The sequence below is a fragment of the Solanum dulcamara genome, chromosome 7 (assembly GCF_947179165.1).
Source record: "Solanum dulcamara chromosome 7, daSolDulc1.2, whole genome shotgun sequence".
In the NCBI taxonomy this organism is placed as follows: Eukaryota; Viridiplantae; Streptophyta; class Magnoliopsida; order Solanales; family Solanaceae; genus Solanum; species Solanum dulcamara.
In genome coordinates, this window is record NC_077243.1 from 20,990,100 (window position 1) to 20,998,950 (window position 8,851).

Sequence of the window (8,851 nt, forward strand, 5' to 3'; positions counted from 1 at the left end):
TAGCTTGTTGCCACTTTGGTTGAAGAGTGTGAGCAAAGGCTGAAAGTGCATATAGCAACTATTTTTTTTTCTTAAATGTCTTAATTTTTTAATTTATATTAGTATTTTTTATTGTGTAATAAATTATCATTAAATTTATAACAATAACTTTTGAGATTTCTAAACTGAAATAGATAGGAATAATTAAGAGAATGTTATTAAGATTCTTTTTATATTTTCTAATATATCATATAAATAGAGAAAAAATTAAGAAAAATATCAAAAACTTAACAGAAAAAATATATCATTCTTGGCTTTAAAATCAAGCCACATCACCTTTCTTATTTTTTTGATGCCCAAATATTTGAAAAAGGTATCAAAATATACAGCCATTTTGATTATCTTTCAAATATTAGGTAAATAACAATAAAAATAACAATAACAACAACAATAGTAATAATAATGATAATAATAATAATTAAGGAAAACATTTCGTTCGTCAACATACTTTTATGGCAGACAATAAACAAACAATTTGGTCTCAATTGAAATAATAAAAAGGCATGAAATAAGGATTAAGCATCTCACAATTATTCTCACAAAATATCTTTAATTTTCGTCGAACTATCAATAAAAATAACACAAACTTATCAAATGAATCAAACTACTAATAATAATTGAAAAAGAATAAGAATGTAATATATGAAAAATACATACTAATGTAACATTTCCTCTAATAATATTTGAATGACATAATCGCATTATACATGTATCTCTGAGAATGCATATCTAGTAACTTAAAGACTGTGAGATATGAAAACAAATTGAGAAGGAAATGTGTTTTTCCACGTTTTGACTACATGATACAAATTATAATTTGGTGGAGTGAAGTAAAACCTTTCCCAAACTCCATTAAATAGCTATCTTGTTAGAGAGGGAAATGTCAAGTGTTTTTTTTCTTGTTTCTTTTCTTATTTTAATATAATAATCACATATTAATTAATAATTAATAGTACCAAATGAGGTTTCTTTTATGTTACTAATATAAGGAAACGGACGCTTCTTTAATTGTGGGTTTTGCATGTTTAGAATTAAGTTTATTAAGTTGAAAATTAAAATGGGAAAAAATGAGGAAAAAAAGGAGAAAAAAAATTAATGGTCCAGAAAATCATATGTGTCGAATCACCTCTTCATTTATCTATTTAATTTATTTTTAATAGCTCCAAGAATCTTTAAATTTAATTAATCAACTATTCACCTCTCACTATTATTATCATGACCATTACTATAATTTAAGAGTTATGATCATCAAAAGTCATGGAAGTAATGGAAATAAAGACAATTAAGTTCTTATATTAAAGAATATGAATAAATGAAGAAATAATAATTGACACGTTTATTTTTGTACAATAATAAGAGAAAAAATGTCAAAAAATATAAAAAAAGATAAATAAATTTTTTAGCCAAAGAGAGAGGTACCATATCACTTTTTTTTTATGTAACTTTATATTATATATAGATTTGAATGCTATGAGGTCAAAAGGCTGAAAAAAATAAATGCCATTAATATCAAAAAATGTATGGAACAAACTCATAAGTATCGAGTTAATTTTAATAACCGTTGGAAGATGAAAAAGTCTACTATTATGGACAGTAGTTGGACATTTTCATGTAAACAGAGATCCAAAACATGTCAGCTTTTAACGGTGGAAGATAAATGGACCAGTAATTAAACTTCAATCAATAATGAACTTTACACCCTCTCATTTTTAGTATTTAATATAATATAATATAATTATTTATTAATAGTTGTTTAATTTTGATAGTGTAGGGATAAAACAATAATTAATTTTTCACTTTGAAACTTTCTAATTTTAATAATATATAATATCCTTTCGACAAGTGACCAAAAATCAATTACAGATGCTAAACTTGTAAGTTTGGACCTTATTGACATTTGCTAGTATATAAACAGATTGTACAGGTCGAGTATTGGCTATTATAGGAGATTTTTGATTAAAATGAGTTGGGTTTAATGTTATTTACTCCTTTTGTTTAAAAAATCAGGTGATACATCATTAAAAAATTGCCGGATATATCACTTTTTTATTTGAATAACTTTTTAAGTGAAATAACAAAATATATTAACTTTTCTGATACACAAGAAAAAGAATAACCTTTTGAGTGATAGAAAAAGATGAGTGACTTTTATAATACAATGAAAAGAAAAATGACTTTGTTCATCGGTTTTCAATAGTTACTTGACCATTTAAGAAATAAACTAAATAAGCCTAGGATGAACTCATCAAACCCACAAGGTTGCAAAGGATATAATATAATTGAAACAGATTGTCATCCTAACAAGCAAACATAAACCATCCTCAAATTCAAAATAAATAGATGAATTTCTAGAAATACAAAATGGATAAAGTCATCAATGATAAGAAATATTCCCCCTTGAGCTACCAAACTAACCCATCCTTTAGTTGGGGTTCCCCTATAATCAACACATAATGGTGTGATGTGCATTTAATAAACAACCTTCATGATTCTATAACCTAAGCAGCCAACCCATTATTATTGTACCTTTTTATAGGTAAAGCTTGTCGCCTGTCGGTATATTTGGTGCTCATGATTTTGTTCAGATTGGCTAGTCTTCAACATATTTTTGTCTCAAATGATAATTACACCTGAACATGATGTGATAACGTTAAGATTTATAGGAATACGAATAATGTAAATCAGAGGAGCCCATGTGATAATTAGTTGTTTCCACATCAATTATTGCCAAAAAGGTAAGGAGAAATTAAAATCAATGTAAACGTTTAACACAAGTACCATAATACCTTCTGCATCGAGTATTAAGAGCGGACCTTTGAGTTAGTATATTAAGCAGAGACAGTAATAAGGCAGCTCTCCTTTGGCATGTCAGCTGAAATATGTGATAAATTGAAGTGGAGTCACTATACATATATTACTGCATGCCAATAGAGAGTAGCCCTATCACTGTTTCCCTTATTATCATTCACCAACGATTTTCTTTCTCATTTTTCAGCTTCTGGGTCATCACAAAAGAGCCCTTTCATGCTTTTATAGAGAATTCGTCCTTAATCTAAGAGATGGAATAAACCACTCGAGAATCAGCATATCCTATGATTTTTATGCATTAGGGTGCTTTTTCTAGGGTCAGAAAATGGGGGTAACTTTTTTTATCCCTTTACAATTTCATTTTGTGAAAGCTCCTTTAAAAAAAGGTTGCTCAAAGCAAGAGATGCAACATTATTTCACCTATGGAGTTTGCCATTTGACTCGAGAATTGTGACTAAGGAGGCAAAGGACCTTCAAATAGCATATCCTCCGCATATTCCTCATTTTCCTCTTCTTCTTTATTTCTATCTACATTATATTTCTATATATCTCGGTTTTAATTTTTGTTCATGTCCTTGATTTTTATGCGGCAATTCAATTTCTCAAATATCATTCTCGCATATGCTGTAAATTTTTAAGATTCCAAATCTTTCAGATGCTAGGAAATCAAGATTGTTTAATTCCTTTCGTATTACTCTAGTGTGTCATCAGTTATGCGTATTTACATATCTATATACTTCTTTAGATATACCAACATTTTTTTTCTAGGAATATTTTTTGAGTTCCAGTATTTTTTCTTAGAGTTCCAGAATACCAACAATTTTTTCTTGTTCTCACGCTCCAGATGAAGATCCAAATAAAGTAGAAAACAATCTCATTGTGAAAGCCAATATCCCTAGACTTCTAGAGCCCGTTTGGATGGGCTTATAAATTGGTCAAACCAACTTATAAGTCCTTTTTAGTTTATTGTGGTGTTTGCCTAATGCTAACTTTAAGCTATAAAGTTCTTAAAGTCAGTCAAAAATAAAAACTTAGGATTCCTAACTTTCTTTTTCTAAGTGCTTAAAGTCATTTTCTTTGACCATAGAAATTACTTTTATATCCCTTATATTTTAACTAAATTTCCAAACTACCCTTTTTATTTTTTTAACCCTAAAATTCACATCATTTTCCTCATTTCTTCTTCCGCTGAAGTCCACCAAGAACAAAGACGCATAGCTATGGCGATTCCGATAGCGGAGACGAGCTTGATGCTCCCACGAGCTTGATGCTCCCACAACTGCCATTGTTGAAGCTGCTGACATACTCTGAAATCTAATTTTGCTTTGATTTCTAACAATTTTCTCTTTTGTCGATCTTGAGATTTCTGCTTCTTTCTCTGTCACTCCACAATTTCTCCATTGTAGATCTCAGAAATTCCCTTTTGAGGTAAGTTAAATCTCTGCATATCTTCATATTTGAGCTTCTTGTTCCCCTTTTTTTTGTTGAATGGAATGAAAAGAATTTTTGGATGTAAAGAAATTCTGTTAAAGTTTCTCCAATTTTTTCGTAATGGTAGCAAGAGGTGCATCTAGTAGAGATAGTAGAGATGTAATATGTTTGGATGCTTGTGGTGTGATATTCACCTGTACATCCTTACCCTCTTTTGGCAAATACCTCTTGTGGCATCCTGCTAATTTTTTTCTCAATCTTTTTTATTACTGAGTTCCATATTGTAATGTTCTTAGCAATTGCTTCTAATGTGATGTTCTTAGCAGTAGTAGTGATACAAATGTTAAAAACAAAGTACACATACTTTCTTAAAAATGGAAAAAAGAGTTGTTCAAACTTTGTCATGGGAAAGTCGAAGTATACAATTTGCTCACAAAATAATTTACCATTTAACTGATAAAATCAATGTTAGTAATGAAGCTTATACCACATAAAATTTATAGTGTATTAAATTATCATAAAATAGTAAAAAAGTAATAATTTCCCATTTAGCCATGGAGGAGTCGTCTAGATAGACAAAATATTCAAATTTATCCCTAAATTATCAAAATAATTTTTAAATATTGTCTATGTCTATAATAGTATGAGCGTTTAAGAAGTCCAAAGATACACATTCATTTCTTCCACTATGTCAACCAAATCATACTGGTCATTTAGGGAAGAGATAAATGTCCAGTATTGTTCAATGGAGTGGTAATCCATGCCAAATGTCTATCCTATTATTTAATGGCAATGATTTATTTAATGTCAAATCTCCTTTCTTCAGATTGTTTACATTCAATTATGTCGGAAACTAGTAAAGCACGAAGTAATGCTAAGTGGGATGATGATGCCTACATTAAATTTATAGATTTGTGTGAAAATAAGATTAGACAAGGACGTAGACCACACACTCATTTAAATAGAGATGGATGGAATAATATTGTCGAAGGATTCAATAGAGCCATGGAAAAAAACTACGATAAAAAATAAATAAAAAATCATTGGGATAACATGAAAAAAGATTGGATTCTTTTTAAGAAGTTGATGAGAGGGGAGACAGGTTTAGGATGGGATGCCACGATGATGATTGGTGGGAGAGAAAATTAAGGTGCATCTCTTACATTTTTCTATATGTCTTTCTTTTTTCTTTCATTGTTAAATTGCTTGGTTAGTTTAAAGTAGTTTTTGATTTTTTTGTTACAGGAGGATGATCGATACAATAAGTTCAGGAAAATAGATCTTTCACTTATATGGTATCGCTATGATGCATTGTTTTCTGATATTGTTGCTACTGGAGAAAGAGCACGTGCAACGAATCAAGAACAAATGTCTAGCATCGGAGTAGATCTTGATGAAGAAGGAACAAATAATATTGGTGACTATGACAAAGAACAACTTGGTCAATCCTAGTGATGAAGGGAATGACGAAAGTGATGATATACAGAATGTGGATTCTATTATATTTCCTAAGCCGTCACTTAACAGACGAGGTTCAATTGATGATATTTACACTGGTAATAAAAAAATAAGGCAAAATCTGGTGCAACATCATTCAGAGAGGATATACACTCTTTAGTGGAGTTTATGTCTAGTAAAAGCACTGCTAAATCCCCTTCGATAGATGATCCTGTCATCGTTAAGTGTATGAATATGTTGGCAAATTTTTCTGATATTCCTCTTGGGAGTCGAAAGTACAACTATGTTTGCAACATGTTTCTTAAGAAGGATGTACGTCAACTGTTTCTTAAGATAGAAACTGATGAAGCTCGAAAATCTTGGTTGGAGTATAACTATCGTTACACCTTGAGAAAATGGGATGATTGCATTGCTTATGGTTAAATATTTTTATTGTTTAATGTTCAAACATTATAGTTGTGCGTGTAAACTTTATGTATTGTTAATGTTGTGTTGACATTGTGGTTGTGCGTGTAAATTTTATGTATTGTTAATGTTGTGTTGACGTTGTGGTTGTATCCTTAGACCTTATCATTATTGTTATTGTGTTGGCTTTAATGAATGTGGAAACTTTATGTATTGCTGTGATTGTTTTTCTTTGATGGAATAGTAATTTGAGAATTACAATGTGATTTTTCGAAGATAGAAATTAGTGCAGTGAAATGATGGAGTTTTTAAAAAATCTTGAAATTGGGTTGTTGGAAAAACTTTCATTCTTTACTAATTTGAGGCATTTTCATTTTCAGTTAAATGGAGAGTTGGGATATTAGCAATGTGGTATCTCCTCATTTAAGTGATTTGTTAGATGACGAAGAGCAAGAACTAGAAGAGATTCCGAGAGAGCAGAAGGAGTGAATAGCTTTATGTCCTATAACAGGTAGATACATTTTGATGTATTGTGAAAGATACCTATGCAAAGAACCTTATCGTACATCAATGCGCTCTAGAAATAAGTTTATCCAAGAGATATTGCGAGGAAATGAGACTCGTTGTTATGAAAATTTCCGACTGAAGAAGGCGGTGTTCATTGATCTATTCAATGACCTAACTGATAAATATGGGCTTAAACCCACTCGTAGAATGTCTATACATGAAATGTTAGGCATATTTTTGATGACTTGTGCACATGGAGTTGGAAATCGAATGATACAAGATATCTTTCAACATTCTGGAGAGACAATTCATACACTTTCATATTGTTTTAAAGGCCGTTTGCAAGCTTGCAAGAGATATCATTCAACCATATCCAAATTATAATGATGGTTGCGATGCTCACAAGCCATGTAAACAAAGATATCTCCCTTTCTTTAAAGTAAGTAACCCATTTACGATAATTTGTTATTCTGCATTGTAGCTAATTTTAATATTTTTTTTTAAAGTGCATACCCCTACTCCCCGACCAAATCCCTCTCCTCAACCAACCTGACGTATGTACATCCTTACTAGTATTGAATATATATTTTAACTTTTTTTTTCTACCGTCAAATTGTCAATATATAAAATTAAATTCATTTAACTAAAATGCTTTACTAGTTATAGCTACTGGCCAACTGTATTAAATTTCATTTAACTAAAAAGTTCATGACATACTAACTAATTAACACATAACAAAATGCACCATGCCTTACTTAAATTAGTAGTTTAAATATTAAATATTAAATAAATTAACGTCACATAATTTGTTGAAATGTTGTGTTCAATTTATCTCTTCTATAAATATCACAATTTTTCTTTGACTCAATCAATTCAATTAATACCCTACCTTCTTAATATATTTGCATCAAGTTGACCAAAATATGGCATAATACTAAAAATCTCTTTTAATTTACATTCACTTCTTGTAGGATTGTATTGGAGCAATTGATGGCACACATGTTAAAGCTAGATTACCGCAAGGTCAAGAGATATCATATATTGGATGTAAAGGTTATCTGTCTCAGAATATTCTTGTCGTTGTTGATTTTAATATGTGTTTTACATTTACATGGAGTGGGTGGGAAGGAGCAACTCATGATAGTCGTATATTTGCTGAGGCCCTTCGTAGAGAAGAGCCCAACTTTCCACATCCACGCGAAAACAAATATTAGCTAGTTGATTCAGGATATTCACACATGAAATGATACATGGCTCCATACAAAAGAAATAACGTAAGATATCATCTAGCTGAATTTCGCCGCGGTGCAACTCGACAATTGCGAGAGCCAAGAGGATGCATTGAGAAATTTAACTATTTACACTCTTCTTGTAGAAATGTAGTAGAGCACACATTTGGCGTTTGGAAAGTAAGATGGTCTATTTTGAGAGACATGTCATACTATTACATTGACACACAAAGGGACATCGTACTTGCTACTATGACCATTCACAATTATATTTGAAAGAAATGCAATGTGGATGATGCATTCCAAACAGTCGAGAATGAGAGCTATATTCTATCGGTTGATTCTAATGATATTGACACAATTTCAAGAGCTAACAATGTAGATGTCGAAGATGTAGTAGAACAAAATGATGTCTATTGGATGGGGTTTCGTGATATGATTGCTAGTGACATTTCTAATGCTTGATGCTTGTATTATATGAATATTTTCCACTTCTTGTATTTATAGTGGAGTGGTTTCAGTTGGAAACAAAAGATACTAAAGCAACCACATTACTCCAACAAACTTCATTAGAAAGCGTGAATGGGACATGTATTTATAAAAAATATAGTTGAGTGGTTTCGGTTGGAAATAAAAGATACTAAAGCAACCACATTACTCCAACAAACTTCATTAGAAAGCGTAAATGAGACATGCATTTATAAAAAAATTAACTTAAATAAATATTTTATAGTGGAAGTGATTTTACATTATAAATTACTTTTGATTAAAGTCAACTTTAGAGTTTAAAAATCTTTTAAATCAATTTATTATGGTGTTAACAGCTTTAAGGGTATTTCAGTCATTTTGACAGAAAATAAGTGCTTAACAACACTTATTTGTCAAACACATCAACAACTTATTTTCAGCATAAACATTTTTATCCAAACTATCAACTGCTTATTTATAAAAATAACTTTCAGCACATAAAAGTT

General features: G+C 30.4%; 1 pseudogene; it reads left to right on the forward strand.

Annotated features, from left to right (window-relative positions):
- The first annotated feature begins 5,121 nt into the window (after nucleotides 1-5,121).
- On the forward strand, nucleotides 5,122-6,159 carry LOC129894597 (L10-interacting MYB domain-containing protein-like; annotated as a pseudogene).
- Nucleotides 6,160-8,851: the final 2,692 nt, after the last annotated feature.